Genomic DNA, 27,836 nt, shown 5'->3' with positions numbered 1-27,836 from the left:
AGCCTCTCTCTCCTGTCTTGCCTTACTCTCGAATTAAGCCTCTCTCTCTTGTCCAGCCTGACCCTCGTCCCAAGCCTCTCTCTCCTGTCCTGCCATGAGTCTCGTCACAAGCCTCTCTCTCCTGTCCTACCTGACTCTCGTCACAAGACTCCCTCTGTAGTCCTGCCTGACTCTTCCCAAGTCTATCTCTCCTGTCCTGCCTGACTCTCGTCCCAAGCCACTCTCTCCTGTCTTTTCTGACTCTCGAACCAAGGCTCTCTCTCCTATCGAGCCTGACTCTCGTCCCAAGCTTCTCTCTCCTAGTATTCCTCAGTCTCGTCCCTATCCTGTCTCTCCTGTCCTGCCTGAATCTCATCCCAAGGCTCTCTGTCCTGTCCAGCCTGACTCTCATCCCAAGCCTTTCTCTCCTGCCCTGCCTGACTCTCGTCCCAGGCCACTCCATCCTGTCCAGCATGAGTCTCGTCCCAAGCCTCTCCTGTCCTGCCTGGCTCTCGTCCCCAGCCCCTCTCTCCTGTAGAGCCTGACTGTCGTCCCTCTCCTCCCTCTCATGTCCTTCCTGACTCTCGTCCCAAGCCTCTCTCTCCTGTCCAGCCTGACTCTCTTCCCAAGACTCTCTCTACCTTCCGGCCTGACTCTCGTCCCAAGACTCCCTCTCGTGCCCTACCTGACTCTCCTCCAAAGCCCCTCTCTCCTGTCCTGCTTGACTCTCGTCGCAAGCCTCCCTCTCCTGACCTACCTGACTCTCCTCACAAGCCCCTCTCTCCTGTCCTGTCTGACTCTCGTAACAAACCTCTCTCTCCTGTCTTGCTGACTCAAGTCCCAAGGCTCTGTCTTCTCTCCTACCAGACTCTCGTCCCAAGACTTTTTGTCCGGTCCTCCCTGACTCTCGTTCTACGCCTCTCTTTGCTGTCCTGCCTGACTCTCGTCCCAAGCCTTTCTCTCCTGCCCTACCTGACTCTCGTCCCAATCATCTCTCTCCAGTCCTGCCTGACTCTCTCCCCAGACTTCACTTTTCTTTCCCGTCTGACTGGTACCAAGCCTCTCTCTTTTGTCCTGCCTGACACTCGTCACAAACCCCAGACTTCACTTTTCCTTCCCGCCTGACTCTCGGACCAAGCCTCTCTCTCCTGTCCAACCTGACTCTCGTCCTGATTCTCTCTATCCTCTCCGGCATGACTCTCGTCCCAAGCGTCCCTCCCATGTCTTGCCTTACTCACGTCCCAAGCCTCTCTCTCCTGTCCTGCCTGACTCTCGTCCGAAGTATCTCTCCCCTGTTCTGTCTCACTCTAGTCCCAAGCATCTCTTTCCTAATCTGTCTGACTCTCGTCCCAAGCCTCTCTCTCCTGTCCTGCCTCACTCTCGTCGCAAACCTCTGTCTCCTATCCAGCCTGACTCTCGTACCAAGCCTCTCTCTCCTGTCCTGCCTGACTCTCGTCAGAAAGCCCACACTTCACTTTTCTTTCCCGCCTGCCTCTCGTACCGAGCCTCTCTCTCCTGTCCGACGTGACTCTCGTCCTAAGCCTCTCTATCCTTTCCGTCATGAGTCTCGTCCCAAGACTCCTTTTCATATCTTGCCTTACTCACGTCCCACGCCTCTCTCTCCTGTCTGTACTGACTCTCATTAGAAGCATCTTTCCCCTGTCCTGTCTGAATCTAGTCCCGAGCCTGTCTCTCGTATCCTGCCTGACTCTCGTCCCAAGCCTCTCTCTCTTGTCCAGCCTGATTCTCGTCGACAGCCTCTCTCTCATGTCCTGCATGACTCTCGTCCCAAGCGTCTCTCTCCTGTCCTTGCTCACTCTCGTTGCAATCATCTCTCTCCTGTCCTGCCTGATTCTCGTACTAGGCCACTCTCTCCTGTCCTGCCTAAGTCTCTTAGCAAGCCTCTCTCTGCTGTCTTGCCTGACTCACGTCCTAAGCCTCTCTCTCCTGTCCTGTCTGACTCTCCTCCCAAGCATCTCTCTGCTGTCCTGTCTGACTCTATTCCCAAGCCTCTCTCTCCTCTCCTGCCTGGCTCTCGTCCCAAGAGTCTCTCTCCTGTCCTGCCTCACTCTCGACGCAAGCCTTTCTCTCCTGTCCTGACAGACTCTCGTCCAAATCCTCTCTCACCTGTCCGGTTAGATTCTTGCCCCAAGACTATCTCTCCTCTCTGACCTGACTCTCGTCGTAAGCTTCTCTATCTACTCCGGCTTGACTCTCCTCGCATGCCTCTCTCTCCTGCCCTGTCTGACTCTCGTCTCAAGCCTCTCTCTGCTGTCCTATCTAACTCTCGTCCCAAGGCCCTCTCTCCTGCCCTGCCTGACTCTCGTCCCAAGCCCCCCTCTCCTGTTCTGCCTGACTCTCTTCCCAAGCCTCTCTTCTGTCCAGCCTGACTCTCGTCCCCAGCCTCTCTCTCCTGCCGTGTCTGACTCTCGTCACAAGCCCCTCTCTCCTGTCCTGCCTGACTCTCGTCCCAAGCCTCTCTATCCTATCCTGCCTGACTCTCGTCCCAAGCCTCTCTCTTCTGTCTTTCCTGAGTCCCTTCCCAAGCCTTACTCTCTTGTCCTGCCTGACTCTCGTCCCAAGCCTCTCTCTACTGTCTTTCCTGACTTTCGTCCGAAGCCTCACTCTCTTGTCTCGCCTTACTCTCTTCCCAAGCCTCCCTCTCCTGTCTAGCCTGACTCTCGTCCCAAGCCTGTCTCTCCTGTCCTGTAGGATTTGTCCCAAGCCTCTCTCTCCTGTCCTGCCTGACTCTCGTCCCAAGCCTCTCTCCACGTCTTTCCTGACTCTCGTCCGAAGCCTCACTCTCTTGTCCCGCCTGACTATTCCCGAGCCTCCCTCTCCTGTCTAGCCTGACTCTCGTCCTAAGCCTCTCTCTCCTGTCCTGCCTGAGTGTGTTCGCCAGCCCCTCTCTCCTCTCCAGCCTGACTCTCGTCCCAAGCCCCTCTCTCCTGTCCTGCCTGACTCTCGTCCCAAGCCTCTCTATCCTCTCCTGCTTGACTCTCGTCCCAAGCCTCTCTCTCCTGTCCTGCATGGCTCTCAACCCCAGCCCCACTCTACTCTAGATCGTGACTCCCGTTCCGAGCCTACCTCTCCTGTGCTTCATGACTCTCGTCCCAAGCCTCTCTCTCCTGTCTTGCCTGACTCTCGAATTAAGCCTCTCTCTCTTGTCCAGCCTGACCCTCGTCCCAAGCCTCTCTCTCCTGTCCTGCCATGAGTCTCGTCACAAGCCTCTCTCTCCTGTCCTACCTGACTCTCGTCACAAGACTCCCTCTGTAGTCCTGCCTGACTCTCTTCCCAAGCCTATCTCTCCTGTCCTGCCTGACTCTCGTCCCAAGCCACTCTCTCCTGTCTTGTCTGACTCTCGAACTAATGCTCTCTCTCCTATCGAGCCTGACTCTCGTCACAAGCTTCTCTCTTCTGGTATGCCTGATTCTCGTCCCTAGCCTCTCTCTCCTGTCCTGCCTGAATCTCTTCCCAAGGCTCTCTCTCCTGTCCAGCTGACTCTCATCCCAAGCCTCTCTCTCCTGCCCTGCCTGACTCTCGTCCCAGGCCACTCCATCCTGTCCAGCATGAGTCTCGTCCCAAGCCACTCTCTCCTGTCCTGCCTGGCTCTCGTCCCCAGCCCCTCTCTCCTGTAGAGCCTGACTGTCGTCCCTCTCCTCCCTCTCCTGTCCTTCCTGACTCTAGTCCCAAGCCTCTCTCTCCTGTCCAGCCTGACTCTCTTCCCAAGACTCTCTCTACCCTCCGGCCTGACTCTCGTCCCAAGACTCCCTCTCGTGCCCTACCTGACTCTCCTCCAAAGCCCCTCTCTCCTGTCCTGCTTGACTCTCGTCGCAAGCCTCCCTCTCCTGACCTACCTGACTCTCTTCCCAAGCCCCTCTCTCCTGTCCTGCCTGACTCTCGTAACAAACCTCTCTCTCCTGTCCTGCTGACTCAAGTCACAAGGCTCTGTCTTCTCTCCTACCTGACTCTCGTCCCAAGATTTTTTGTCCAGTCCTCCCTGACTCTCGTCCTACGCCTCTCTTTGCTGTCCTGCCTGACTCTCGTCCCAAGCCTTTCTCTCCTGTCCTACCTGACTCCCGTCCTAATCCTCTCTCTCCAGTGCTGCCTGACTCTCTCCCCAGACTTCACTTTTCTTTGCCGCCTGACTGGTACCAAGCCTCTCTCTTTTGTCCTGCCTGACACTCGTCACAAACCCCAGACTTCACTTTTCCTTCCCGCCTGACTCTCGGACCAAGCCTCTCTCTCCTGTCCAACCTGACTCTCGTCCTAATTCTCTCTATACTCTCCGGCATGACTCTCGTCCCAAGCGTCCCTCTCATGTCTTGCCTTACTCACGTCCCAAGCCTCTCTCTCCTGTCATTCCTGACTATCGTCCCAAGCATCTCTCCCCTGTTCTGTCTCACTCTAGTCCCAAGCATCTCTTTCCTATTATGTCTGACTCTCGTCCCAAGCCTCTCTCTCCTGTCCTGCCTCACTCTCGTCGCAAACCTCTGTCTCCTATCCAGACTGAATCTCGTACGAAGCCTCTCTCTCCTGTCCTGACTGACTCTCGTCAGAAAGACCAAACTTCATTTTTCTTTCCCGCCTGTCTCTCGTACGGATACTCTCTCTCCTGTCCGACCTGACTCTCGTCCTAAGCCTCTCTATCCTTTCCGTCATGAGTCTCGTCCCAAGACTCCTTTTCATGTCTTGCCTTACTCACGTCCCAAGCCTCTCTCTCCTGTCTGTACTGACTCTCATTCCAAGCATCTTTCCCCGGTCCTGTCTGACTCTAGTCCCGAGCCTGTCTCTCGTATCCTGCCTGACTCTCGTCCCAAGGCCTCTCTCTCTTGTCCAGCCTGATTCTCGTCGACAGCCTCTCTCTCATGTCCTGCATGACTCTCGTCCCAAGCGTCTCTCTCCTGTACTTGCTCACTCTCGTTGCAATCATCTCTCTCTTGTCCTGCCTGATTCTCGTACTATGCCACTCTCTCCTGTCCTGCCTAAGTCTCGTAGCAAGCCTCTCTCTGCTGTCTTGCCTGAGTCACGTCGTAAGCCTCTCTCTCCTGTCCTGTCTGACTCTCCTCCCAAGCATCTCTCTGCTGTCCTGTCTGACTCTAGTCCCAAGCCTCTCTCTCCTCTCCTTCCTGGCTCTCGTCCCAAGAGTCTCTCTCCTGTACTGCCTCACTCTCGACGCAAGCCTTTCTCTCCTGTCCTTACTGACTCTCGTCCAAAGCCTCTCTCACCTGTCCGGTTAGATTCTTGCCCCAAGACTATCTCTCCTCTCTGACCTGACTCTCGTCGTAAGCTTCTCTATCCTCTCCGGCTTGACTCTCCTCGCAAGCCTCTCTCTCCTGCCCTGTCTGACTCTCGTCTCAAGCCTCTCTCTGCTGTCCTATGTAACTCTCGTCCCAAGGGCCTCTCTCCTGCCGTGTCTGACTCTCGTCACAAGCCCCTCTCTCCTGTCCTGCCTGACTCTCGTCCCAAGCCTCTCTATCCTATCCTGCGTGACTCTCGTCTCAAGTCTCTCTCTCCTGTCCTATGTAATTCTCGTCCCAAGGCCCTCTTTCCTGCCATGCCTGACTCTCGTCCCAAGCCCCACTCTCCAGTCCTGCCTGACTCTCTTCCCAAGCCACTCTCCTGTCCAGCCTGACTTTCGTCCCAAGTCTCTCTCTCCTGCCGTGTCTGACTCTCGTCACAAGCCCCTCTCTCCTGTCCTGCCTGACTCTCGTCCTAAGCCTCTCTCTCCTATCCTGCCTGACTCTCGTCCCAAGCCTCTCTCTACTGTCCTTCCTGACTCTCGTCCCAAGCCTCACTCTCTTGTCCTCCCTGACTCTCGTCCCAAGCCTGACTCTACAGTCTTTCCTGACTTTCGTTCGAAGCCTGACTCTCTTGTCCCGCCTGACTCTCTTCCCAAGCCTCCCTCTCCTGTCTAGCCTGACTCTCGTCCCAAGCCTGTCTCTCCTGTCCTGTAGGATTTTTCCTAAGCCTCTCTCTCCTGTCCTGCCTGACTCTCGTCCCAAGCCTCTCTCTACTGTCTTTCCTGACTCTCGTCCGAAGCCTCACTCTCTTGTCCTGCCTGACTCTCTTCCCAAGCCTCCCTCTCCTGTCTAGCCTGACTCTCGTCCCAAGCCTCTCTCTCCTGTCCTGCCTAAATGTGTTCGCCAACCCCTCTCTCCCCTCCAGCCTGACTCTCGTCCCAAGCCTCTCTTTCCTGTCCTGCTTAAGTCTCCTCCCAAGCCTCTCTCTCCTGTCCTGCCATGAGTCTCGTCCCAAGCCTCTCTCTCCTGTCCTAGCTGACTCTCGTCAAAAGACTCCCTCTGTAGTCCTGCCTGACTCTCATCCCAAGCCTATCTCTCCTGTCCTGCCTGACTCTCGTCCCAAGCCACTCTCTCCTGTCTTGTCTGACTCTTGAAGCAATGCTCTCTCTCCTATCGAACCTGACTCTCGTCCCACGCTTCTCACTACTGGTATGCCTGAGTCTCGTCCCTAGCCTCTCTCTCCTGTCCTTCCAGAATCTCGTCCCAAGGCTCTCTATCCTGTCCAGACTGACTCTCATCCCAAGCCTCTCTCTCCTGACTTGCCTGACTCTCGTCCCAGGCCACTCCATCCTGTCAAGCATGAGTCTCGTCCCAAGCCTCTCTCTCCTGTCCTGCCTGGCTCTCGTCCCCAGCCCCTCTCTCCTGTAGAGCCTGACTGTCGTCTGACTCTCGTCAGAAAGACCAAACTTCATTTTTCTTTCCCGCCTGTCTCTCGTACGGATACTCTCTCTCCTGTCCGACCTGACTCTCGTCCTAAGCCTCTCTATCCTTTCCGTCATGAGTCATGTCCCAAGACTCCTTTTCATGTCTTGCCTTACTCACGTCCCAAGCCTCTCTCTCCTGTCTGTACTGACTCTCATTCCAAGCATCTTTCCCCGGTCCTGTCTGACTCTAGTCCCGAGCCTGTCTCTCGTATCCTGCCTGACTCTCGTCCCAAGCCTCTCTCTCTTGTCCAGCCTGATTCTCGTCGACAGCCTCTCTCTCATGTCCTGCGTGACTCTCGTCCCAAGCGTCTCTCTCCTGTACTTGCTCACTCTCGTTGCAATCATCTCTCTCTTGTCCTGCCTGATTCTCGTACTATGCCACTCTCTCCTGTCCTGCCTAAGTCTCGTAGCAAGCCTCTCTCTGCTGTCTTGCCTGAGTCACGTCGTAAGCCTCTCTCTCCTGTCCTGTCTGACTCTCCTCCCAAGCATCTCTCTGCTGTCCTGTCTGACTCTAGTCCCAAGCCTCTCTCTCCTCTCCTTCCTGGCTCTCGTCCCAAGAGTCTCTCTCCTGTACTGCCTCACTCTCGAAGCAAGCCTTTCTCTCCTGTCCTTACTGACTCTCGTCCAAAGCCTCTCTCACCTGTCCGGTTAGATTCTTGCCCCAAGACTATCTCTCCTCTCTGACCTGACTCTCGTCGTAAGCTTCTCTATCCTCTCCGGCTTGACTCTCCTCGCAAGCCTCTCTCTCCTGCCCTGTCTGACTCTCGTCTCAAGCCTCTCTCTGCTGTCCTATTTAACTCTCGTCCCAAGGGCCTCTCTCCTGCCGTGTCTGACTCTCGTCACAAGCCCCTCTCTCCTGTCCTGCCTGACTCTCGTCCCAAGCCTCTCTATCCTATCCTGCGTGACTCTCGTCTCAAGTCTCTCTCTCCTGTCCTATGTAATTCTCGTCCCAAGGCCCTCTTTCCTGCCATGCCTGACTCTCGTCCCAAGCCCCACTCTCCAGTCCTGCCTGACTCTCTTCCCAAGCCACTCTCCTGTCCAGCCTGAGTTTCGTCCCAAGTCTCTCTCTCCTGCCGTGTCTGACTCTCGTCACAAGCCCCTCTCTCCTGTCCTGCCTGACTCTCGTCCCAAGCCTCTCTTTCCTGTCCTGCTTAAGTCTCCTCCCAAGCCTCTCTCTCCTGTCATGCCATGAGTCTCGTCCCAAGCCTCTCTCTCCTGTCCTAGCTGACTCTCGTCAAAAGACTCCCTCTGTAGTCCTGCCTGACTCTCATCCCAAGCCTATCTCTCCTGTCCTGCCTGACTCTCGTCCCAAGCCACTCTCTCTTGTCTTGTCTGACTCTTGAAGCAATGCTCTCTCTCCTATCGAACCTGACTCTCGTCCCACGCTTCTCACTACTGGTATGCCTGAGTCTCGTCCCTAGCCTCTCTCTCCTGTCCTTCCAGAATCTCGTCCCAAGGCTCTCTATCCTGTCCAGACTGACTCTCATCCCAAGCCTCTCTCTCCTGACTTGCCTGACTCTCGTCCCAGGCCACTCCATCCTGTCAAGCATGAGTCTCGTCCCAAGCCTCTCTCTCCTGTCCTGCCTGGCTCTCGTCCCCAGCCCCTCTCTCCTGTAGAGCCTGACTGTCGTCCCTCTCCTCCCTCTCCTGTCCTTACTGACTCTCGTCCCAAGGCTTTCTCTCCTGTCCAGCCTGATTCTCGTCGACAGCCTCTCTCTCATGTCCTTCATGACTCTCGTCCCAAGCCTCTCTCTACCTTCCGGCCTGACTCTCATCCCAGGACTCCCTCTTGTGCCCTACCTGACTCTCCTCCAAAGCCCCTCTCTCCTGTCCTGCTTGACTCTCGTCGCAAGCCTCCCTCTCCTGACCTACATGACTCTCCTCCTAAGCCCCTCTCTCCTTTCCTGTCTCACTCTCGTAACAAACCACTCTCTCCTGTCCTGCTGACTCAAGTCACAAGGCTCTGTCTTCTCTCCTACCTGACTCTCGTCCCAAGACTTTTTGTCCAGTCCTCCCTGACTCTCGTCCTACGCCTTTCTTTGCTGTCCTGCCTGACTCTCGTCCCAAGCCTTTCTCTTCTCCCCTACCTGACTCTCGTCCCAATCCTCTCTCTCCAGTGCTGCCTGACTCTCTCCCCAGACTTTACTTTTCTTTCCCGCCTGACTGGTACCAAGCCTCTCTCTTTGTCCTGCTGGACACTCGTCAAAAAACCCAAACTTCACTTTTCCTTTCCGCCTGACTCTCGGACCAAGCCTCTCTCTCCTGTCTTGCCTGACTCTCGTCCTAATTCTCTCTATTCTCTCCGGTATGACTCTCGTCCCAAGCGTCCCTCTCATGTCTTGCCTTACTCACGTCCTAAGCCTCTCTCTCCTGTCCTTCCTGACTCTCGTCCCAAGCATCTCTCCTCTGTTCTCTCTGACTCTAGTCTTAAGCATCTCTTTCCTATTCTGTCTGACTCTCGTCCCAAGCCTCTCTCTTCTGTCCTGCCTCACTCTCGTCGCAAACCAGTCTCCTATCAAGCCTGACTCTCGTACCAAGCCTCTCTCTCCTGTCCGGCCTGACTCTTGTTAGAAAGCCCACACTTCACTTTTCTTTCTCGCCTGCCTCTCGTACCGAGCCTCTCTCTCCTGTCCGACCTGACTCTCGTCCTAAGCCTCTCTATCCTTTCCGTCATGAATCTCGTCCCAAGACTCCTTTTCATGTCTTGCCTTACTCAAGTCCCAAGCCTCTCTCTCCTGTCTGTACTGACTCTCATTCCAAACATCTTTCCCCTGTCCTGTCTGACTCTAGTCCCGAGCCTGTCTCTTGTATCCTGCCTGACTCTCGTCCCAAGCCTCTCTCTCTCTTGTCCAGCCTGATTCTCGTCGACAGCCTCTCTCTCATGTCCTTCATGACTCTCTTCCCAAGCCTCTCTCTCCTGTCCTTGCTCATTCTCGTTGCAATCATCTCTCTCCTGTCCTGCCTGATTCTCGTACTAAGCCACTCTCTCCTGTCCTGCCTAAGTCTCGTAGCAAGCCTCTCTCTCCTGTCTTTCCTGACTCACGTCCTAAGCCTCTCTCTCCTGTCGTGTGTGACTCTCCTCCCAAGCATCTCTCTGCTGTCCTGTCTGACTCTAGTCCCAAGCCTCTCTCTCCTCTCCTGCCTGGCTCTCGTCCCAAGAGTCTCTCTCCCGTCCTGCCTCGCTCTCGACGCAAGCCTTTCTCTCCTGTCCTGACTGACTCTCGTCCAAAGCCTCTCTCACATGTCCGGTTAGATTCTTGCCCCAAGTCTATCTCTCCTCTCTGACCTGACTCTCGTCGTAAGCTTCTCTATCCTCTCCGGCTTGACTCTCCTCACAAGCCTCTCTCTCTCCTGCCCTGTCTGACTCTCGTTTCAAGCCTCTCTCTCCTGTCCTATCTATCTCTCGTCCCAATCCCCTCTCTCCTGTCCTGCCTGATTCTCATCCCAAGCACCACTCTACAGTCCTGCCTGACTCTCTTCCCAAGCCTCTCTCCTGTCCAGCCTGACTCTCGTCCCAAGCCTCTCTCTCCTGTCCTGCCTGACTCTCGTCCCAAGCCTCTCTATCCTATCCTGCCTGACTCTCGTCCTAAAGCCCCTCTCTCCTGTCCTGCCTGGCTGTCGTCCCCAGCCCCTCTCTACTCTAGATACTGAATCTCGTTCCGAGCCTCCATCTCCTGTGCTTCCTGTAACTCGTCCCAAGCCTCTCTCTCCTGTCTTGCCTGACTCTCGAATTAAGCCTCTCTCTCCTGTAAAGCCTGACTCTCGTCCAAAGCCTCTCTCTCCAGTCCTGCCTGACTCTCGTCCAAAGCCTCTCTCTCTCGTGTCCTGCCTGACTCTCGTCCCAAAATGCTCCTCTTCCATTCCTGTCATGAGCCTCGACCTAAGCCTCGTCTCTCTCCTTCTGACTTCGTCCAGTCCTGCCTCTCTGTCTTCCTGATCGTCCAAGCCTCTCTCTCCTGTCCTGCCTGGACTCTCGTCCCAAGCCTCTCTCTCTGTCCTGCTGACTCTCGTCCCAAGCTCTCTCTCCTGTCTTGCCTGACTCACGTCCCAAGCCTCTTTCTCCTGTCCTGCTGACTCTCGTCCCAAGCCTCTCTCTCCTGTCTGCCCTGTACTCAGTCCAGCCTCTCTCACCTCTCCTTCTGACTCTCGTCCCAAGCTCTCTCTCTCCTCTCCTGACTCATCGTCCAAGCCTCTTCTCCTGTTGCCTGCTCTGTCCCAAGCCTCTCTCTCTATTCCTACCTGATTCGTCCCAAGCCTCTCTCTCCTCCTGCCTGACTCCGTCCCAAGACCTTCTCTCCTTCCTGCTGACTCTCGTCCCAACTCCTCTCCTCTGCCTGACTCTCTCCAAGCCCTCTCTCCTGTCCTGCATATCTGTCCCAAGCCCTCTCTCCTCCTCCTGACTCTCGTCCAAACCCTCTCTCCTGTCGCCTGACTCTCTCCCAAGCCTCTCTCTCCTGTCCTGTCTGACTCTGTCCCAAGCCTCTCTCTCCTGTCCTGCCTGACCTCGTCCAAGCCTCTCTCTCCTCCTGTCTGCTCCTCCCCAGACTTCACTCTTCTCTCGTCCCAAGCCTCTCTCTCCTTTCCTGCCTGACTCTCGTCGGAAGCTACTCTCTCCTGTCCTGTCTGACTCTCTCCCCAGACTTCACTTTTCTTTCCCACCTGACTCTCGTCCCAAGCCTCTCTCTCCTGTCCGACCTGACTCTCGTCCTAAGCCTCTCTATCCTCTCCGTCATGACTCTCGTCCCAAGCTTCCCTCTCATGTCTTGACTTTCTCACGTCCCAAACCTCTCTCTCCTGTCCTGCCTGACTCACGTCCCAATCATCTCTCCCCTGTCCTGTCAGACTCTAGTCCCAAGCCTGTCTCTCATATCCTGCCTGACTCGCCCCAAGCCTCTCTCTCCATTCCAGCCTGATTCTCATCCCAAGACTCCCTCTCATATCCTGCCTGACTCGCGTTCCAAGCCTCTCTCTCCGGTCGTGCCTGACTCTCGTCCTAAGCCAATCTCTCCTGTCCTGCCTGACTATTGTCCCAAGCCTCTCTATCCTGTTCTGCCTGACTCTCGTCCCAAGCCTCTCTCTCCTGTCGTGACTGACTCTCGTCCCAGGTATCTATCCCTGTCCTGTCTGGCTCTAGTCCAAAGACTTTATCTTCTATCATGCCTGACTCTCGTCCCAAGCCTCTCTCTCCCGTCCAGCCTGACTCTCATCCCAAGACTCTCTCTCCTTTCCTGTCAAATTTTTGCCCAAGTCTATCTCTTCTATCAGAACTGACTCTTCTCCTAAGCCTCTTTATCCTCTCCGGCATAACTCTCGTCCCAAGCCTCTCTCTCCTGCCGTGTCTGACTCTCGTCACAAGCCTCTCTCTCCTGTCTTGTAGGACTTGGCCCAAGCCTCTTTCTCCTGTCCTGCCTGACTCTCGTCCCAAGCCTCTCTCTCCTGTCCTTCCTGACTCTCGTCCCAAGCCTCCCTCTCCTGTCCTGCCTGACTCTCTTCCTAAGGCTCCCTCTCCTGTCTAGCCTGACTCACGTCCCAAGCCTCTCTCTCCTGTCCTGCCTGAATGTATTCGCCAGCCCCTCTCTCCTGTCCAGCCTGACTCTCGTCTCTAGCCCCTCTCTCGTGCTCTGCCTGACTCTCGTCCCAAGCCTCTCTCTCCTCTCCTGCCTGACTCTCGTCCCAAACTTCTCCTGTCCGACCTGACTCTCGCCCAAGACTTCACTTTTCTTTCCCGCCTGACTCTCGTACCAAGCATCTCTCTCCTGTCCGACCTGACTCTCGTCCTAAGCCTCTCTATCGTCTCCGTTACGATTCTCGTCCCAACACTCCGTCTCATTTCTTGCCTTACTCACGTCATAAGCCTCTCTCTCCTATTCGTACTGACTCCCTTGTCCTGTCTGACTCTAGTCCCAAGCCTGTCTCTACTATCCTGCCGGACTCTCGTTCCAATCCTCTCTCTCTTGTCCAGCCTGATTATCGTCGACAGCCTCTCTCTCCTGTCCTGCCTGACTCTCGTCCCTTCCTCTCTCTCCTGTCCTGCCTCACTCTCATTGCAATCCTCCCTCTCCTGTCCTGCCTGACTCTCGTACTAATCCACTCTCTCCCGTCTTGCCTGAGTCTCGTCCATAGCATCTCTCTCCCGTCTTACCTGACTCACGTTCGAAGCCTCTCTCTCCTGTCCTGGCTGTCTCTTCTCCCAAGCATCTCCCCGATGTCCTGTTTGACTCTAGTCCCAAGCCTCTCTCTCCTATCCTGCCTGATTCTCGTCCGTAGCCTCTCTCTCGACACAAGCCTTTCTCTCCTGTCCTGCCTGACTCTCGTCCTAAGCCACTCTCTCCTGTCCTGCCTGACTCTCGTCCCAAGGCTCTCTCTCCTGTCTTGCCTGATTCTCGTCCCAAGCCTGTCTCTCTGTCTTATCCTGACTGACTCTCGTCCAAAGCCTCTCTCTCCTGACTCGTTAGATTCTTGCGCCAAGTCTATCTCTCCTGCCCGACCTGACTCTCGTCGTAAGACTCTCTATCGTCTCCGGCATAAATCTCGTCGCAAGCCTCTCTCTCCTGCCTTGTCTGACGCTCGTCCCAAGCCTCTCTTTCCTGCCTTGTCTAACTGTCATCCGAATCCTCTCTCTGCTGTCCTGCGTGACTCTCGTCACAAGCCTCTCTCTCATGTCCTGCCTGACTCTCGTCCCAAGGCTCTCTCTCCTGTCTTGCCTGACTCTCGTCCCAAGCCACTCTCTCCTGTCTTGTCTGACTCTCGAACCAAGCCTCTCTCTCCTATCCAACCAGACTCTCGTCCCAAGCTTCTCTCTCCTGTCCTGCCATGAGTTTCGTCCCAAGCCTCTCTCTCCTGCCCTGCCTGAATCTCGTCACAAGTCTCCCTCTCCAGTCCTGCCTGACTCTCTTCGCAAGCCTGTCTCTCCTATCCAGACTGATTCTCGTCCCAAGCCTCTCTCTCCTGTCCTCCCAGAGTCACGTCCCAAGCCTCTCTCTCCTGTCCCGCTTGAGTCTCGTTTCAAGCCTCTATCTCCTGTCCAGCGTGACTGTCGTCCCAAGCTTCTCTCTCCTATCTTTCTTCACTCTCGTCCTAGGCCACTCCATCCTGTCCTGCCTGACACTCGTCCCAAACCTCTCTGTCCTGTCCAGCCTGACTCTCTTCCCAAACCTCTCTCTACCTTCCGGCCTGACTCTCGTCCCAAGACTTCCTCTCCTGCCCTACCTGACTCTCCTCCCAAGCCTTTCTCTCCTGTCCTGCCTAACTCTTGTCAAAAGCCTCCCTCTCCTGCTCTACCTGACTCTCCTCCCAAGCCCCTCTCTCCTGTCCTGTCTGATTCTCGTCCCAAACCTCTCTCTCCTGTCCTGCTGACTCACGTCCCCAGCCTATGTCTCCTCTCGTACCTGACTCTCGTCCTAAACCTTTTTGTTCTGTCATCCCTGACTCTCGTCCTAAGCCTCTCTTTCCTGTCCTGCCTGACTCTCGTAACAAGCCTTTCTCTCCTGCCCTACCTGACTCTCATCCCAAGCCTCTCTCTCCTGTCCTGCCTGACTCTCGTCCAAAGCATCTCTCCCCTCTCCTGTCTGACTCCAGTCCCAAGCCTATCTCTCATATCCTTCCTGACTCTCGCCCCAAGCCTCTATCTCCTGTCCAGCCTGATTCTCGTCCCAAGCCTCTCTCTCCTGTCCTTACTGACTCTAGTTCCAAGCATCTCTCTCCTCTCCTGCCTGACTCTCGTCGTAAGCCTCTCTCTCCTGTCCTGCCTGACTCTCGTCCTAAGCCAATCTCTCCTGCCCTGCCTGACTCTCGTCGCAAGCCTCTCTCTCCTGTCCTGCCTGACACTTGTCCCAAACCTCTCTCTACTGTCGTGACTGACTTTCGTCCCAAGCATCTCTCCCCTGTCTTGTTTGACTCTAGTCCCAAGCCTCTCTCTTCTATCCTGCCTGACTCTCATTGCAATCCTCCCTCTCCTGTCCTGCCTGACCTCGTACTATCCACTCCTCCCGTCTTGCCTGAGTCTCGTCCATAGCATCTCTCTCCCGTCTTACCTGACTCACGTTCGAAGCCCTCTCTCCTGTCCTGGCTGTCTCTTCTCCCAGCATCTCCCGATGTCCTGTTTGACTCTAGTCCCAAGCCTCTCTCTCCTATCCTGCCTGATTCTCGTCCGTAGCCTCTCTCTCGACACAAGCCTTTCTCTCCTGTCCTGCCTGACTCTCGTCCTAAGCCACTCTCTCCTGTCCTGCCTGACTCTCGTCCCAAGGCTCTCTCTCCTGTCTTGCCTGATTCTCGTCCCAAGCCTGTCTCTCTGTCTTATCCTACTGACTCTCGTCCAAAGCCTCTCTCTCCTGACTCGTTAGATTCTTGCGCCAAGTCTATCTCTCCTGCCCGACCTGACTCTCGTCGTAAGACTCTCTATCGTCTCCGGCATAAATCTCGTCGCAAGCCTCTCTCTCCTGCCTTGTCTGACGCTCGTCCCAAGCCCTCTCTTTCCTGCCTTGTCTAACTGTCATCCGAATCCTCTCTCTGCTGTCCTGCGTGACTCTCGTCACAAGCCTCTCTCTCATGTCCTGCCTGACTCTCGTCCAAGGCTCTCTCTCCTGTCTTGCCTGACTCTCGTCCCAAGCCACTCTCTCCTGTCTTGTCTGACTCTCGAACCAAGCCTCTCTCTCCTATCCAACCAGACTCTCGTCCCAAGCTTCTCTCTCCTGTCCTGCCATGAGTTTCGTCCCAAGCCTCTCTCTCCTGCCCTGCCTGAATCTCGTCACAAGTCTCCCTCTCCTGTCCTGCCTGACTCTCTTCGCAAGCCTGTCTCTCCTATCCAGACTGATTCTCGTCCCAAGCCTCTCTCTCTGTCCTCCCAGAGTCACGTCCCAAGCCTCTCTCTCCTGTCCCGCTTGAGTCTCGTTTCAAGCCTCTATCTCCTGTCCAGCGTGACTGTCGTCCCAAGCTTCTCTCTCCTATCTTTCTTTCACTTCGTCCTAGGCCATCCATCCTGTCCTGCCTGACACTCGTCCCAACCTCTCTGTCCTGTCCAGCCTGACTCTCTTCCAAACCTCTCTCTACCTTCCGGCCTGACTCTCGTCCCAAGACTTCCTCTCCTGCCCTACCTGACTCTCCTCCCAAGCCTTTCTCTCCTGTCCTGCCTAACTCTTGTCAAAAGCCTCCCTCTCCTGCTCTACCTGACTCTCCTCCCAAGCCCCTCTCTCCTGTCCTGTCTGATTCTCGTCCAAACCTCTCTCTCCTGTCCTGCTGACTCACGTCCCAGCCTATGTCTCCTCTCGTACCTGACTCTCGTCCTAAACCTTTTTGTTCTGTCATCCCTGACTCTCGTCCTAAGCCTCTCTTCCTGTCCTGCCTGACTCCGTAACAAGCCTTTCTCTCCTGCCCTGCCTGATTCTCGTCCTAAGCCACTCTCTCCTGTCGTTCCTGACTCTCGTCCTAAGCCTCCCTCTCCTGTTCTGCCTGATTCCCGTCCCAAGCCTCTCCCTGTTGTCCTGCCTGAGTCTCTCCCGAGACTTCACTTTTCCTTCCGGCCTGACTCTCGTCCCAAGCCTCTCTCTCCTGTCCTGCCTGACTCTCTTCACAAACCCCAGACTTCACTTTTCTTTCCCGCTTGACTCTCGTATCAAGCCTCTCTCTCCTGTCAGACCTGACTCTCGTCCTAAGCCTCTCTTTCTTCTCTGGCATAACTCTCGTCCCAAGCCTCTCTCTCATTTCTTGCCTTACTCACGTCCCAAGCCTCTCCCTCTTTTCCTGTCTGACTCTCCTCCGAAGCATCTCTCCCCTGTCCTGTCTGACTCTAGTCCCAAGCCTGTCTCTCCTATCCTGCCTGACTCTTTTCCCAAGCCTCTCTCTCCTGTCCTGCATCACTCTCGACGCAAGCCTCTCTCTCCTGTCCTGCCTGACTCTCGTCCTAAGACAATCTCTCCTGTCCTGCCTGACTCTCGTCCCAAGCCTCTCTCTCCTGTCCTATCTAACTCTCGTCCCAAGCCCCTCTCACATGTCCTGTCTGACTCTCGTTACAAGCCTCTCTTTCCTGTATTGCCTGACTCTCGAACCAAACCTTTCTCTGCGATCCAGCCTGACTCTCATCCCAAGCCTCTCTCTCTAGTCCTGCCTGACTTTCTTCCCAAGCCTCTCTCCTGTCCAGCCTGACTCTCGTCCCAAGCCTCCCTCTCCCGTCCTCCCTGACTCTCGTCCCAAGTCTCTCTATCCTGTCCTTCCTGAGTCTCGTCCCAAACCTCTCTCTCCTGTCCGACCTGACTCTCGTCCTAAACCCCTCTATCCTCTCCGTCAAGACTTTCGTCCTAAGGCTCCCTCTCATGTCTTGCCTTACTCACGTCTCAAGCCTCTCTCTCCTGTCCTGCCTGACGCTCGTCCCAAGCATCTCTCCCCTGCCCTGTCTGACTCCTGTCCCAAGGCTGGCTCTCATGTCCTGCCTGACTCTCGCCCAAGCCTTTCTCTCCCGTTCAGCCTGAGTCTCGTCCCAAGCCTCCCTCTCCTGTTCTGCCTGACTTTCGTTCCAAGCCTCTATCTCCAGTCCTGCATGACTCTCGTCGCAATCCTCTCTCTCCTGTCCTGGTTGACTCCTGTCCTAGCCAATCTCTCCTGTCCTGCTTGACTCTCGTCCCAAGCCTCTCTCCCCTGTCTTGCCTAACTCTCGTCCCAAGCCCCTCTCTCTTGTCGTGACTGAATCTCGTCCCAAGTATCTCACCCCTGTCCTATCTGACTCTAGTCCCAAGATCCTCCCTTCTATCCTGCCTGACTCCCGTCCAAAGCCTCTCTCTCTTGTCCAGCCTGACTCTCATCCCAAGCCTCTCTCTCCTTTCTTGTCAAATTTTTACCCCAAGTCTATTTCTTCTATCAAAACTGACTCTTGTCCTAAGCCTCTTTATACTCTCCGGCATGACTCTCTTCCGAAGCCTCTCTCTCCTCCCGTGTCTAACTCTCTCTCCAAGCCTGTCTCTCCTATCCAGCCTGATTCTCATCCCAAGCCTCTCTCTCCTGTCCTTCCTGACTCTCGTCCCAAGCCTCCCTCTCCTGTCCTGCCTGACTCTCTTCCCAAGCCTCCCTCTCCTCTCTAGCCTAACTCTCGTCCCAAGCCTCTCTCTACTGTCCTGGTTGAATGTGTTCGCCAGCCCCTCTCTCCTGTTCAGCCTGACTCTCGTCTCCAGCCCCTCTCTCCTGCTCTGCCTGATTTTTGTCCCAAGCTTCTCCCTCCTCTCCTGCCTGACTCTCGTCCCAAGCCTCTCTCTCATCTCGGGCATGACTCTCGTCCCAAACTTCTCTCTTCTGCCTTGTCTGACTCCCGTCCCAAACCTCTATCTCCTGTACAGTCACACTCTCGTCCCAAGGCTCTCTATCCTGTCTTGCCTGACTCTCGTCCCAAGCCTCTCTCTATTGTCATGCCTGACTCTCGTCCTAAGCAACTCTGTCCTGTCCTGCCTGACTCTCGTCCTAAGCAACTCTGTCCTGTCCTGCCTGACTCTCGTCCCAAGCCTCTCTCTCCTGTCCAATTTAACTCTCGTCCCAAGCCCGTCTCACCTGTCCTGTCTGACTCTCGTTACAAGCCTCTCTTTCCTGTATTGCCTGACTCTCGAACCAAACCTCTCTCTGCGATCCAGCCTGACCCTCATCCCAAGCCTCTCTCTCTAGTCCTGCCTGACTTTCTTCCCAAGCCTATCTCCTGTCCAGCCTGATTCTCGTCCCAATCCTCACTCTCCTGTCCTGCCTGACTCTCGTCGCAATCCTCTCTCTCCTGTCCTTTCTGACTCTCTCCCCAGACTTCACTTTTCTTTCCCGCCTGATTCTCGTACCAAGCCTCTCTCTCCTGTCTTGCCTGACTCTCGTCAAAAAGACCAGACATCACTTTTCTTTCACGCCTGACTCTCGTAACAAGCCTCTCTCTCCTGTCCGACCTGACTCTCGTCCTAATCCTCTCTATCCTTTCCGTCAAGACTTTCGTCCCAAGGCTCCCTCTCATGTCTTGCCTTACTCACGTCCCAACCCTCTCTCTCCTGTCCTGCTTGACGCTCGTCCCAAGCATCTCTCCCGTGCCCTGTCTGACTCCTGTCCCAAGGCTGTCTCTCATGTCCTGCCTGACTATCGCCTAAGCCTCTCTCTCCCGTTCAGCCTGATTCTCGTCCCAAGCCTCCCTCTCCTGTTCTGCCTGACTTTCGTTCTAAGCCTCTCTCTCTCCAGTCCTGCCTGACTCTCGTCGCAATCCTCTCTCTCCTGTCCTGGTTGACTCCTGTCCTAAGCCAATCTCTCCTGTCCTGCCTGACTCTCATCCCAAGCCTCTCTCTCCTGTCTTGCCTGACTCTCGTCCCAAGCCCCTCTCTCCTGTCGTGACTGAATCTCGTCCCAAGTATCTCACCCCTGTCCTATGTGACTCTAGCCCCAAGACTCTCTCTTCTATCCTGCCTGACTCCCGTCCAAAGCCTTTCTCTCTTGTCCAACCTGACTCTCATCCCAAGCCTCTCTTTCCTTTCTTGTCAAATTTTTGCCCTAAGTCTATCTCTTCTATCAAAACTGACTCTTGTCCTAAGCCTCTTTATACTCTCCGGCATGACTCTCTTCCGAAGCCTCTCTCTTCTGCCGTGTCTAACTCTCGCCCCAAGCCTGTCTCTCATGTCCAGCCTGATTCTCATCCGAAGCCTCTCTCTCCTGTCCTTCCTGACTCTCGTCCCAAGCCTCCCTCTCCTGTCCTGCCTGACTCTCTTCCCAAGCCTCCCTCTCCTCTCTAGCCTAACTCTCGTCCCAAGCCTCTCTCTACTGTCCTGGTTGAATGTGTTCGCCAGCCCCTCTCTCCTGTTCAGCCTGACTCTCGTCTCCAGCCCCTCTCTCCTGCTCTGCCTGATTTTCGTCACAAGCCTCTCTCTCCTGTCCTGCCTGACTCTCGTCCCAAGCCTCTCTCTCATCTCGGGCATGACTCTCGTCCCAAACCTCTCTCTTCTGCCATGTCTGACTCTCGTCCCAAGCCTCTATCTCCTGTACAGTCACACTCTCGTTTCAAGCCTCTCTATCCTGTCTTGCCTGACTCTCGTCCCAAGCCTCTCTCTCCTGTCATGCCTGGCTTTCGTCCCCGACCCCTCTCTCCTGTAGAGCCTGACTCTCGTCCCGAGGCTTCCTCTACTGTGCTTCATGACTCTCGTTCCAAGCCTCTCTCTCCTGTTCAGCTTGACTTTCGGCCGAAGACTCTCTCTGCCTTCCGGCCTTACTCTCGTCCCAAGACTCCTTTTCCTGCCCTACTTGACTCTCCTCCGAAGCCTCTCTCTCCTATACTGCCTGACTCTCGTCCTAAGCCTCCCTCTCCCGCCCTACCTGACTCTCATATCAATCCCCTCTCTCCTGTTCTGTTTGACTTTCGTCCAAGCCTCTCGCTCCTCTCCTGCTGACTCACGTCCGAGGCCTCTGTCTCCTCTCCCACCTGATACTCGTCCCCAACCCCTCTCTCCTGTCCAGCCAGACTCTCGTCCCGGGCCTCCGTCTCCTGTGCTTCCTGACTCTCGACCAAAGCCTCTCTCTCTTGTCCAGCCTGACTCTCGTCCGAAGCTTCTCTCTACCTTTCGGCTTGATTCTCGTCCCAAGACTCCCTCTCCTGCCCTACCTGACTCTTCTCCCAAGCCCCTTTCTCCTGTCCTGACCGAATCTCGTCCGAAACCTCTCTCTCCTGTTCTGCTGACTCACGTCCCAAGCCTCTCTCTCCTCTCCCACCTGACTCTAGTCCCAAGTCTCTTTGCCCTGTTCTGCCTGACTCTTGTCCCAAGCATTTCTCTCCTGTCTAGCCTGACTCTCGTCCCAAGTATTTCTCTCCTGCCCTACCTGACTCTCGCCCCAAACATCTCTCTCCTGTCCTGCTGACTCTCGTCCCAAGCCTCTGTCTCCTCTTCTGTCTGACTCAGGTCCCAAGCCTCTTTGTCCTGGTCTCCCTGACTCTCGTCCAAAGCCTCCTCCTTCTGCCCTAGTGACTCTCGTCCTAAGCTTCTCTCTCCTCTCATTTCTGAGTCTCGTCCCAACTCTCTCTCTCATGTCTTCCCTGACTAACGTTCCCATCCTCTTTCTCCTGTGTTTGCCTGGCTCTCGTCCCAAGCCTCTTTCTCCTGCCCTGTCTGACTCTATTCCGAATCCTCTCTCCCCAGTCCTGTCTGACTCTCTTTCCAAGCCTTTCTCTCCTATACTACCTGACTCTCTTCCCAAGTCTCTCTCTCCTGTCCAGACTGACTCTCGTCCCAAGCCTCTCTCTCCTGTCCAGACTGACTCTCTCCCCAGACTTCACTTTTCTTTCCAGCCTGACTTTCGTACCAAGCCTCTCTCTTCTGACCTGCCTGACCCTCGTCAAAAACCTCAGACTTCACTTTTCTTTCCCGCCTGACTCTCGTACCAAACCTCTCTCTCCTGTCCAACCTGACTCTCGTCCTAATTCTCTCTATCCTCTCCGGCATGACTCTCGTCACAAACCTCCCTCTCATGTGTTGCCTTACTCACGTCCCAAGCCTCTATTTCTTGTCCTCACAAGCATCTCTCCCCTGTCCTGTCTGACTCTAGTCCCAAGCCTCTCTCTCCTATCCTGCCTGACTCTCGTCCTAAGCCTCTCTTTCCTCGTTGGCATGACTTTCGTCCCAAGCCTCCCTCACATGTCTTGCCTTACACACGTCCCAAGCCTCTATTTCTTGTCCTCACAAGCATCTCTCCCCTGTCCTGTCTGACTCTAGTCCCAAGACTGTCTCTCCTATCCTGCCTGACTCTCGTCAAAAGCCTCACTCTCTTGCCCAGCCTGATTATCGTCGATAGCCTCTCTCTCATGTCCTGCCTGACTCTCGTCCCAAGCCTCTCTCTAATGTCCTGCCTAACTCTCGTCCCAAGCCTCTCTCTCATATCCTGACTGACCCTCTTCCCGAGCCTGTATCTCGTGTCCTTTCTCACTCTCGTCGCAAGCCTCTCTCTCCTGTCCTGGCTAACTCTCGTCTTAAGCCACTCTCTCCTGTTCTGCCTGACTCTCGTCCCAAGCCTCTCTCTCCTGTCCTATCTAACTCTCGTCACAAGCCCCTCTCACATGTCCTGTGTGATTCTCGTCCCAACCCTCTCTCACCTATCTTGCCCGACTCTCGAACGAAACCTCTCTGCTATCCAGCCTGACTTTCATCCCAAGCCTCGCTCTCCATTCCTGCTTGACTTTCTTCCCAAGCCTCTCTCCTGTCCAGCCTGACTCTCGTCCCTAGCCCTTCTCTCCTGTAGATCCTGACTCTCGTCCCGAGCCTCCCTCTCCTGTGCTTCCTGACTATCGTCCCAAGCCTCTCTCTCCTGTCCCGCCTAAATCTCGTCCCAAGCCTCTCCAGACCTTCCGGCCTGACTCACGTCCCAAGCCTCTCTCTCCCGTCCTGCCTGACTCTCGTCGCAAGCCTCTCTTACCTGTCCTTTTTGACTCTCTCCCCAGACTTCACTTTTCTTTCCTGCCTGACTCTCGTACCAAGTCTCCCTCTCCTGTCCAGCCTGACTCTCGTCAGAAAGCCGAGACTTCACTTTTCTTTCCCGCCTTACTAACGTACCAAGTCTCTCTCTCCTGTCCGACCTGACTCTCTTCCTAAGCCTCTCTATCCTCTCCGTCATGACTCTCTTCCCAAGACTACTTTTCATGTCTTGCCTTACTCAAGTCCCAAGACTTTCTCTCCTGTACTGCGTGACTCTCGTCCTAAGCCACTCTCTCCTGTCCTGCCTAACCCTCGACCCAAGCCTCTATCTCCTGTCTTGCCTGACTCTCGTCCCAAGCCTGTCTCTCTCTCGTGTCCTTACTGACTCTCGTCCAAAGCCTCTCTCTCCTGTCTCGTTAGATTCTTGCCCCAAGTGTATCTCTCCTGTCCGACCAGACTCTCGACCTAAACCTCTTTATCCTCTCCGGGATGAATCTCGACGCAAGCCTCTCTCACCTGCTCTCTCTGACGCTCGTCAAGCCTCTCTTTCCTGTCTTGTTTAACTCTCGTCCCAAGCCTCTCTCTCCTGTCCTGCGTGACTCTCGTCCCAAGCCACTCTCTCCTATCCAAACTGACTCTCGTCCCAAGCTTCTCTCTTCGTGGTCTGCCTGAGTCTCGTCCTAAACCACTCTCTCCTGTCCTGCCTGACTCTCGTCCTAAGATTCTCTCTCTTATTCAGCCTGACTCTCTTGCCAAGCGTCTCTCTCCTCTCATACCTGAGTTTGGTCCCAAACCTCTCTCTCCTGTCTTGCCTGACTCTCGTCTCAAGCCTCTCTCACCTGTCCGGTTAGATTCTAGTCCTAAGACAATCTCTCCTCTCTTACCTGACTCTCGTCCTAAGCGTCTCTATCCTCGCCGGCATGACTCTCCTTGCAAGCCTCTCTCTCCTGCCCTGTCTGACTCTCGTCTCAAGCCTCTCTCTCCTTTCCTATCTAACTCTCGTCCTAAGCCCCTCTCTCCTGTCCTGACTGACTCTCGTCCTAAGCCACTCTCTCCTGTCCTGCCTGAGTCTCGTCCTAAGCCTCTCTCTCCTGTCTTGCCTGACTCACGTCCCAAGCCTCTCTCTCCTGTCTTGCCTGACTCTCCTCCAACGTATCCCTCCGCTGTCCTGTCTGACTCTAGTCACAAGCCTCTCTCTTCTATCCTGCCTGACTCTCGTCAAAGCTTCTCTCTCCTGTCCTGCCGCACTCTCGTCCCAATCCTCTATCTCCTGTCTTGCCTGTCTCTCTCCCGTGTCCTGACTGACTCTCGTCCAAAGCCTATCTCTCCTGTCTTGTTAGATTCTTGCCCCAAGGGTATCTCTCCTGTCCGACCTGACTCTCGTCCTAAGCATCTCTATCCTCTCCGGCATGAATCTCGTCTCAAGCCTCTCTCTCCTGCCCTGTCTGACGCTCGTCCCAAGCCTCTCTTTCCTGTCTTCTTTAACTCTCGTCCCAAGCCTCTCTCTCCTGTCTTGTTCGACTCTTGTCCCAAGCCACTCTCTCCTATCCAACCTGACTCTCGTCCCAAGCTTCTCTCTCGTGGTCTGCCTGAGTCTCGTCCTAAACCACTATCTCCTGTCCTGCCTGACTCTCGTCCCAAGATTCTCTCTCTTATTCAGCATGACTCTCGTGCCAAGCGTCTCTCTCCTCTCATACCTGAGTTTCGTCCCAAACCTCTCTCTCCTGTCTTCCCTGACTCTCGTCTTAAGCCTCTCTCTCTCGTGTCCTGATGACTCTCGTCCCAAGCCTCTCTCACCTGTCCTGTTAGATTCTTGTCCCAAAACAATCTCTCCTCTCTTACCTGAATCTCGTCATAAGCGTCTCTATACTCGCCGGCATGACTCTCCTTGCAAGCCTCTCTCTCCTGCCCTGTTTGACTCTCGTGTCAAGCCTCTCTCTCTCCTTCCTTATGTAACTCTCTTCCTAAGCCCCTGTCTCCTGTCCTGATTGACTCTCATCCCAAGCCCCCCTCTCCAGTCCTGCCTGACTCTCTTCCGAAGACTCTCTCCTGTCCAGCCTGACTCTCGTCCCAAGCCTGTCTCTGTTGTGATTCCTGACTCTCGTCTCAAGCCTCTCTATCCTATCCTGCCTGACTCTCGTCCCAAGCCTTTCTATCCTTTCCTGCCTGTCTCTCGTCCCCAGCTCCTCTCTGCTCTGGAGCCTGACTCTCGATCCGACCCTCCCTCTTCTGTGCTTCTTGAGTCTCGTCCCAAGCCTCTTTCTTCTGTCTTGCCTGACTCTCGAATTAAGCCTCTCTCTCCTGTTCAGCCTAACTCTCTCCTCTCTTGTCCTGCCTGAGTCTCGTCATAAGCCTCTCTCTCCTGTCCTGCCATGAGTCTCGTCCCATGCCTCTCACTCCTGTCCTGCCTGGCTCTCGTTCCCAGCCCCTCTCTCTTGTAGATCCTGACTCTCGTCCCGAGCCTCCCTCTCCTGTGCTTCCTGACTATCGTGCCAAGCCTCTCTCCCCTGTCCCGCCTGACTCGTCCTAAGCCTCTCTTGACCTTCCGGCCTGACTCACGTCCCAAGCCTCTCTCTCCTGTCCTGCCTGACTCTCGTCGCAAGCCTCTCTCTCCTGTCCTTTTTTACTCTCTCCCCACACTTCACTTTTCATTGCCGCCTGACTCTCGTACCAAGTCTCTCTCTCCATTCCAACTCTAGTCAGAAAGCCCAGACTTCACTTTTCTTTCCCACCTTACTCTCGTACCCAGCCTCTCTCTCCTGTCCGACCTGACTCTCTTCGTAAGCCTCTCTATCCTCTCCGTCATGACTCTCGTCCCAAAACTCCGTCTCATGTCTTGCCTGACTCACGTCCTAAGCCTCTGTCTGCTGTCCGTACTGACTCTCATCCCAAGCATCTCTCCACTGTCCTGTCTGACTCTAGTCCCAAGCCTGTCTCTCCTATCCTGCCTGACTCTCGTCCAAAGCCTCTCTCTCTTGTCCAGCCAGATTACCGTCGACAGCCTCTCTCTCCTGTCCTGCCTGACTCTCGTCCCATGCCTCTCTCTCCTGTCCTGGCTCAATCTCGCTGCAATCTTCTCTCTCCTGTCCTGCCTGACTCTCATCCTAAGCCACTCTCTCCTGTCCTGCCTGAGTCTCGTCCTAAGCCTCTCTCTCCTGTCTTGCCTGACTCACGTCCCAAGCATCTCTCTCCTGTCCTGCCTGACTCTCCTCCCAAGTATCCCTCCGCTGTCCTGTCTGAGTCTAGTCACAAGCCTCTCTCTTCTATCCTGCCTGACTCTCGTCCAAAGCCTCTCTCTCCGTTCCTGCCTCACTCTTGACGCAAACCTTTCTCTCCTGTCCTGCGTGACTCTCGTTCAAAGCCTCGACTCTCTCCTGTCCTGCCTGACTCTTGTCCCAATCCTCTATCTCCTGTCTTGCCTGACGCTCGTCCAAAGCCTGTCTCTCTCTCGTGTCCTGACTGACTCTCGTCCAAAGCCTCTCTCTCCTGTCGCCTTAGATTCTTGCCCCAAGTGTATCTCTCCTATCCGACCTGACTCTCGACCTAAGCCTCTCTATCCTCTCCGGCATGAATCTCGTCGCAAGCCTCTCTCTCCTGCCCTGTCTGACGCTCGTCCCAAGCCTCTCTTTCCTGTCTTGTTTAACTGTCGTCCCAAGCCTCTCTCTCCTGTTCTGCGTGACTCTCGTCCCAAGCCACTCTCTCCTATCCAACGTGACTCTGGTCCCAAGCTTCTCTTTCGTGGTTTACCTGAGTCTCGTCCTAAGCCTCTCTCCCCTGTCCTGCTTGACTCTCGTCCCATGATTCTCTCTGTTATTCAGCCTGACTCTCGTGCCAAGCGTCTCTCTCCTCTCATACCTGAGTTTCGTCCCAAACCTCTCTCTCCTGTCTTGCCTGACTCTCGTCCTAAGCCTCTCTCTCTCATGTCGTGATGACTCTCGTCCCAAGCCTCTCTCACCTGTCCGGTTAGATTCTTGTCCCAAGTCAATCTCTCCTCTCTTACCTGACTCTCGTCCTAAGCGACTCTATCCTCTCCGGCATGACTCTCCTTGCAAGCCTATCTCTCCTGTCCTGCCTGACTCTCGTCGCAAGCCTCTCTCTCCTGTCCTTTTTTACTCTCTCCCCACACTTCACTTTTCATTGCCGCCTGACTCTCGTACCAAGTCTCTCTCTCCATTTCAACTCTAGTCAGAAAGCCCAGACTTCACTTTTCTTTCCCGCCTTACTAACGTACCCAGCCTCTCTCTCCTGTCCGACTTGACTCTCTTCCTAAGCCTCTCTATCCTCTCCGTCATGACTCTCGTCCCAAGACTCCTTTTCATGTCTTGCCTTACTCACGCCCCAAGACTCTCTCTCCTGTCCGTACTGACTCTCATCCCAAGCATCTCTCCACTGTCCTGTCTGACTCTAGTCCCAAGCCTGTCTCTCCTATCCTGCCTGACTCTCGTCCTAAGCCTCTCTCTCTTGTCCAGCCTGATTATCGTCGACAGCCTCTCTCTCCTGTCCTGCCTGACTCTCGTCCCAAGCATCTCTTTCCTGTCCTGGCTCACTCTGACTACAATCCTCTCTCTCCTATCCTGCCTGACTCTCGTCCTAAGCCACTTTCTCCTGTCCTGCCTGAGTCTCGTCCTAAGCCTCTCTCCTGTCTTGCCTGACTCACGTCCCAAGCCTCTCTCTCCTGTCCTGCCTGACTCTCCTCCAACGTATCCCTCCGCTGTCCTGTCTGACTCTCGTCAGAAGCCTCTCTCTTCTATCCTGCCTGACTCTCGTCAAAGCCTCTCTCTCCTGTCCTACCTCACTCTCGTCCAATCCGCTATCTCCTGTCTTGCCCGACTCTCGTCCCAAGCTTGTCTCTCTCTCGTGTCCTGATTGATTCTCGTCCAAAGCCTCTCTCTCCTGTCTCGTTAGATTCTTGCCCGAAGTGTATCTCTCCTGTCCGACCTGACTCTCGTCCTAAGCCTCTCTATCCTCTCCGGCATGAATGTCGTCGCAAGCCTCTCTCTCCTGCCCTGTCTGACGCTCGTCCCAAGCCTCTCTTTCCTGTCTTGTTTAACTCTCGTCCCAATCCTCTATCTCCTGTCTCCCCCGACTCTCGTCTCAAGCTTGTCTCTCTCTCGTGTCCTGACTGACTCTCGTCCAAAGCCTCTCTCTCCTGTATCGTTAGATTCTTGCCCCAAGTGTATCTCTCCTGTCTGACCTGACTCTCGTCCTAAGCCTCTCTATCCTCTCCGGCATGAATCTCGTCGCAAGCCTCTCTCTCCTGCCCTGTCTGACGCTCGTCCCAAGCCTCTCTTTCCTGTCTTGTTTAACTCTCGTCCCAATCCTCTATCTCCTGTCTCCCCCGACTCTCGTCTCAAGCTTGTCTCTCTCTCGTGTCCTGACTGACTCTCGTCCAAAGCCTCTCTCTCCTGTATCGTTAGATTCTTGCCCCAAGTGTATCTCTCCTGTCTGACCTGACTCTCGTCCTAAGCCTCTCTATCCTCTCCGGCATGAATCTCGTCGCAAGCCTCTCTCTCCTGCCCTGTCTGACGCTCGTCCTAAGCCTCTCTCCCCTGTCCTGCTTGACTCTCGTCCCAAGATTCTCTCTGTTATTCAGGCTGACTCTCGTGCCAAGCGTCTCTCTCCTCTCATACCTGAGTTTCGTCCCAAACCTCTCTCTCCTGTCTTGCCTGACTCTCGTCCTAAGCCTCTCTCTCTCATGTCGTGATGACTCTCGTCCCAAGCCTCTCTCACCTGTC

The sequence above is a fragment of the Panulirus ornatus genome, chromosome 11, assembly GCF_036320965.1.
Source record: "Panulirus ornatus isolate Po-2019 chromosome 11, ASM3632096v1, whole genome shotgun sequence".
Taxonomy (NCBI): Eukaryota; Metazoa; Arthropoda; class Malacostraca; order Decapoda; family Palinuridae; genus Panulirus; species Panulirus ornatus.
Note: the sequence above shows the minus strand (reverse complement) of the source record.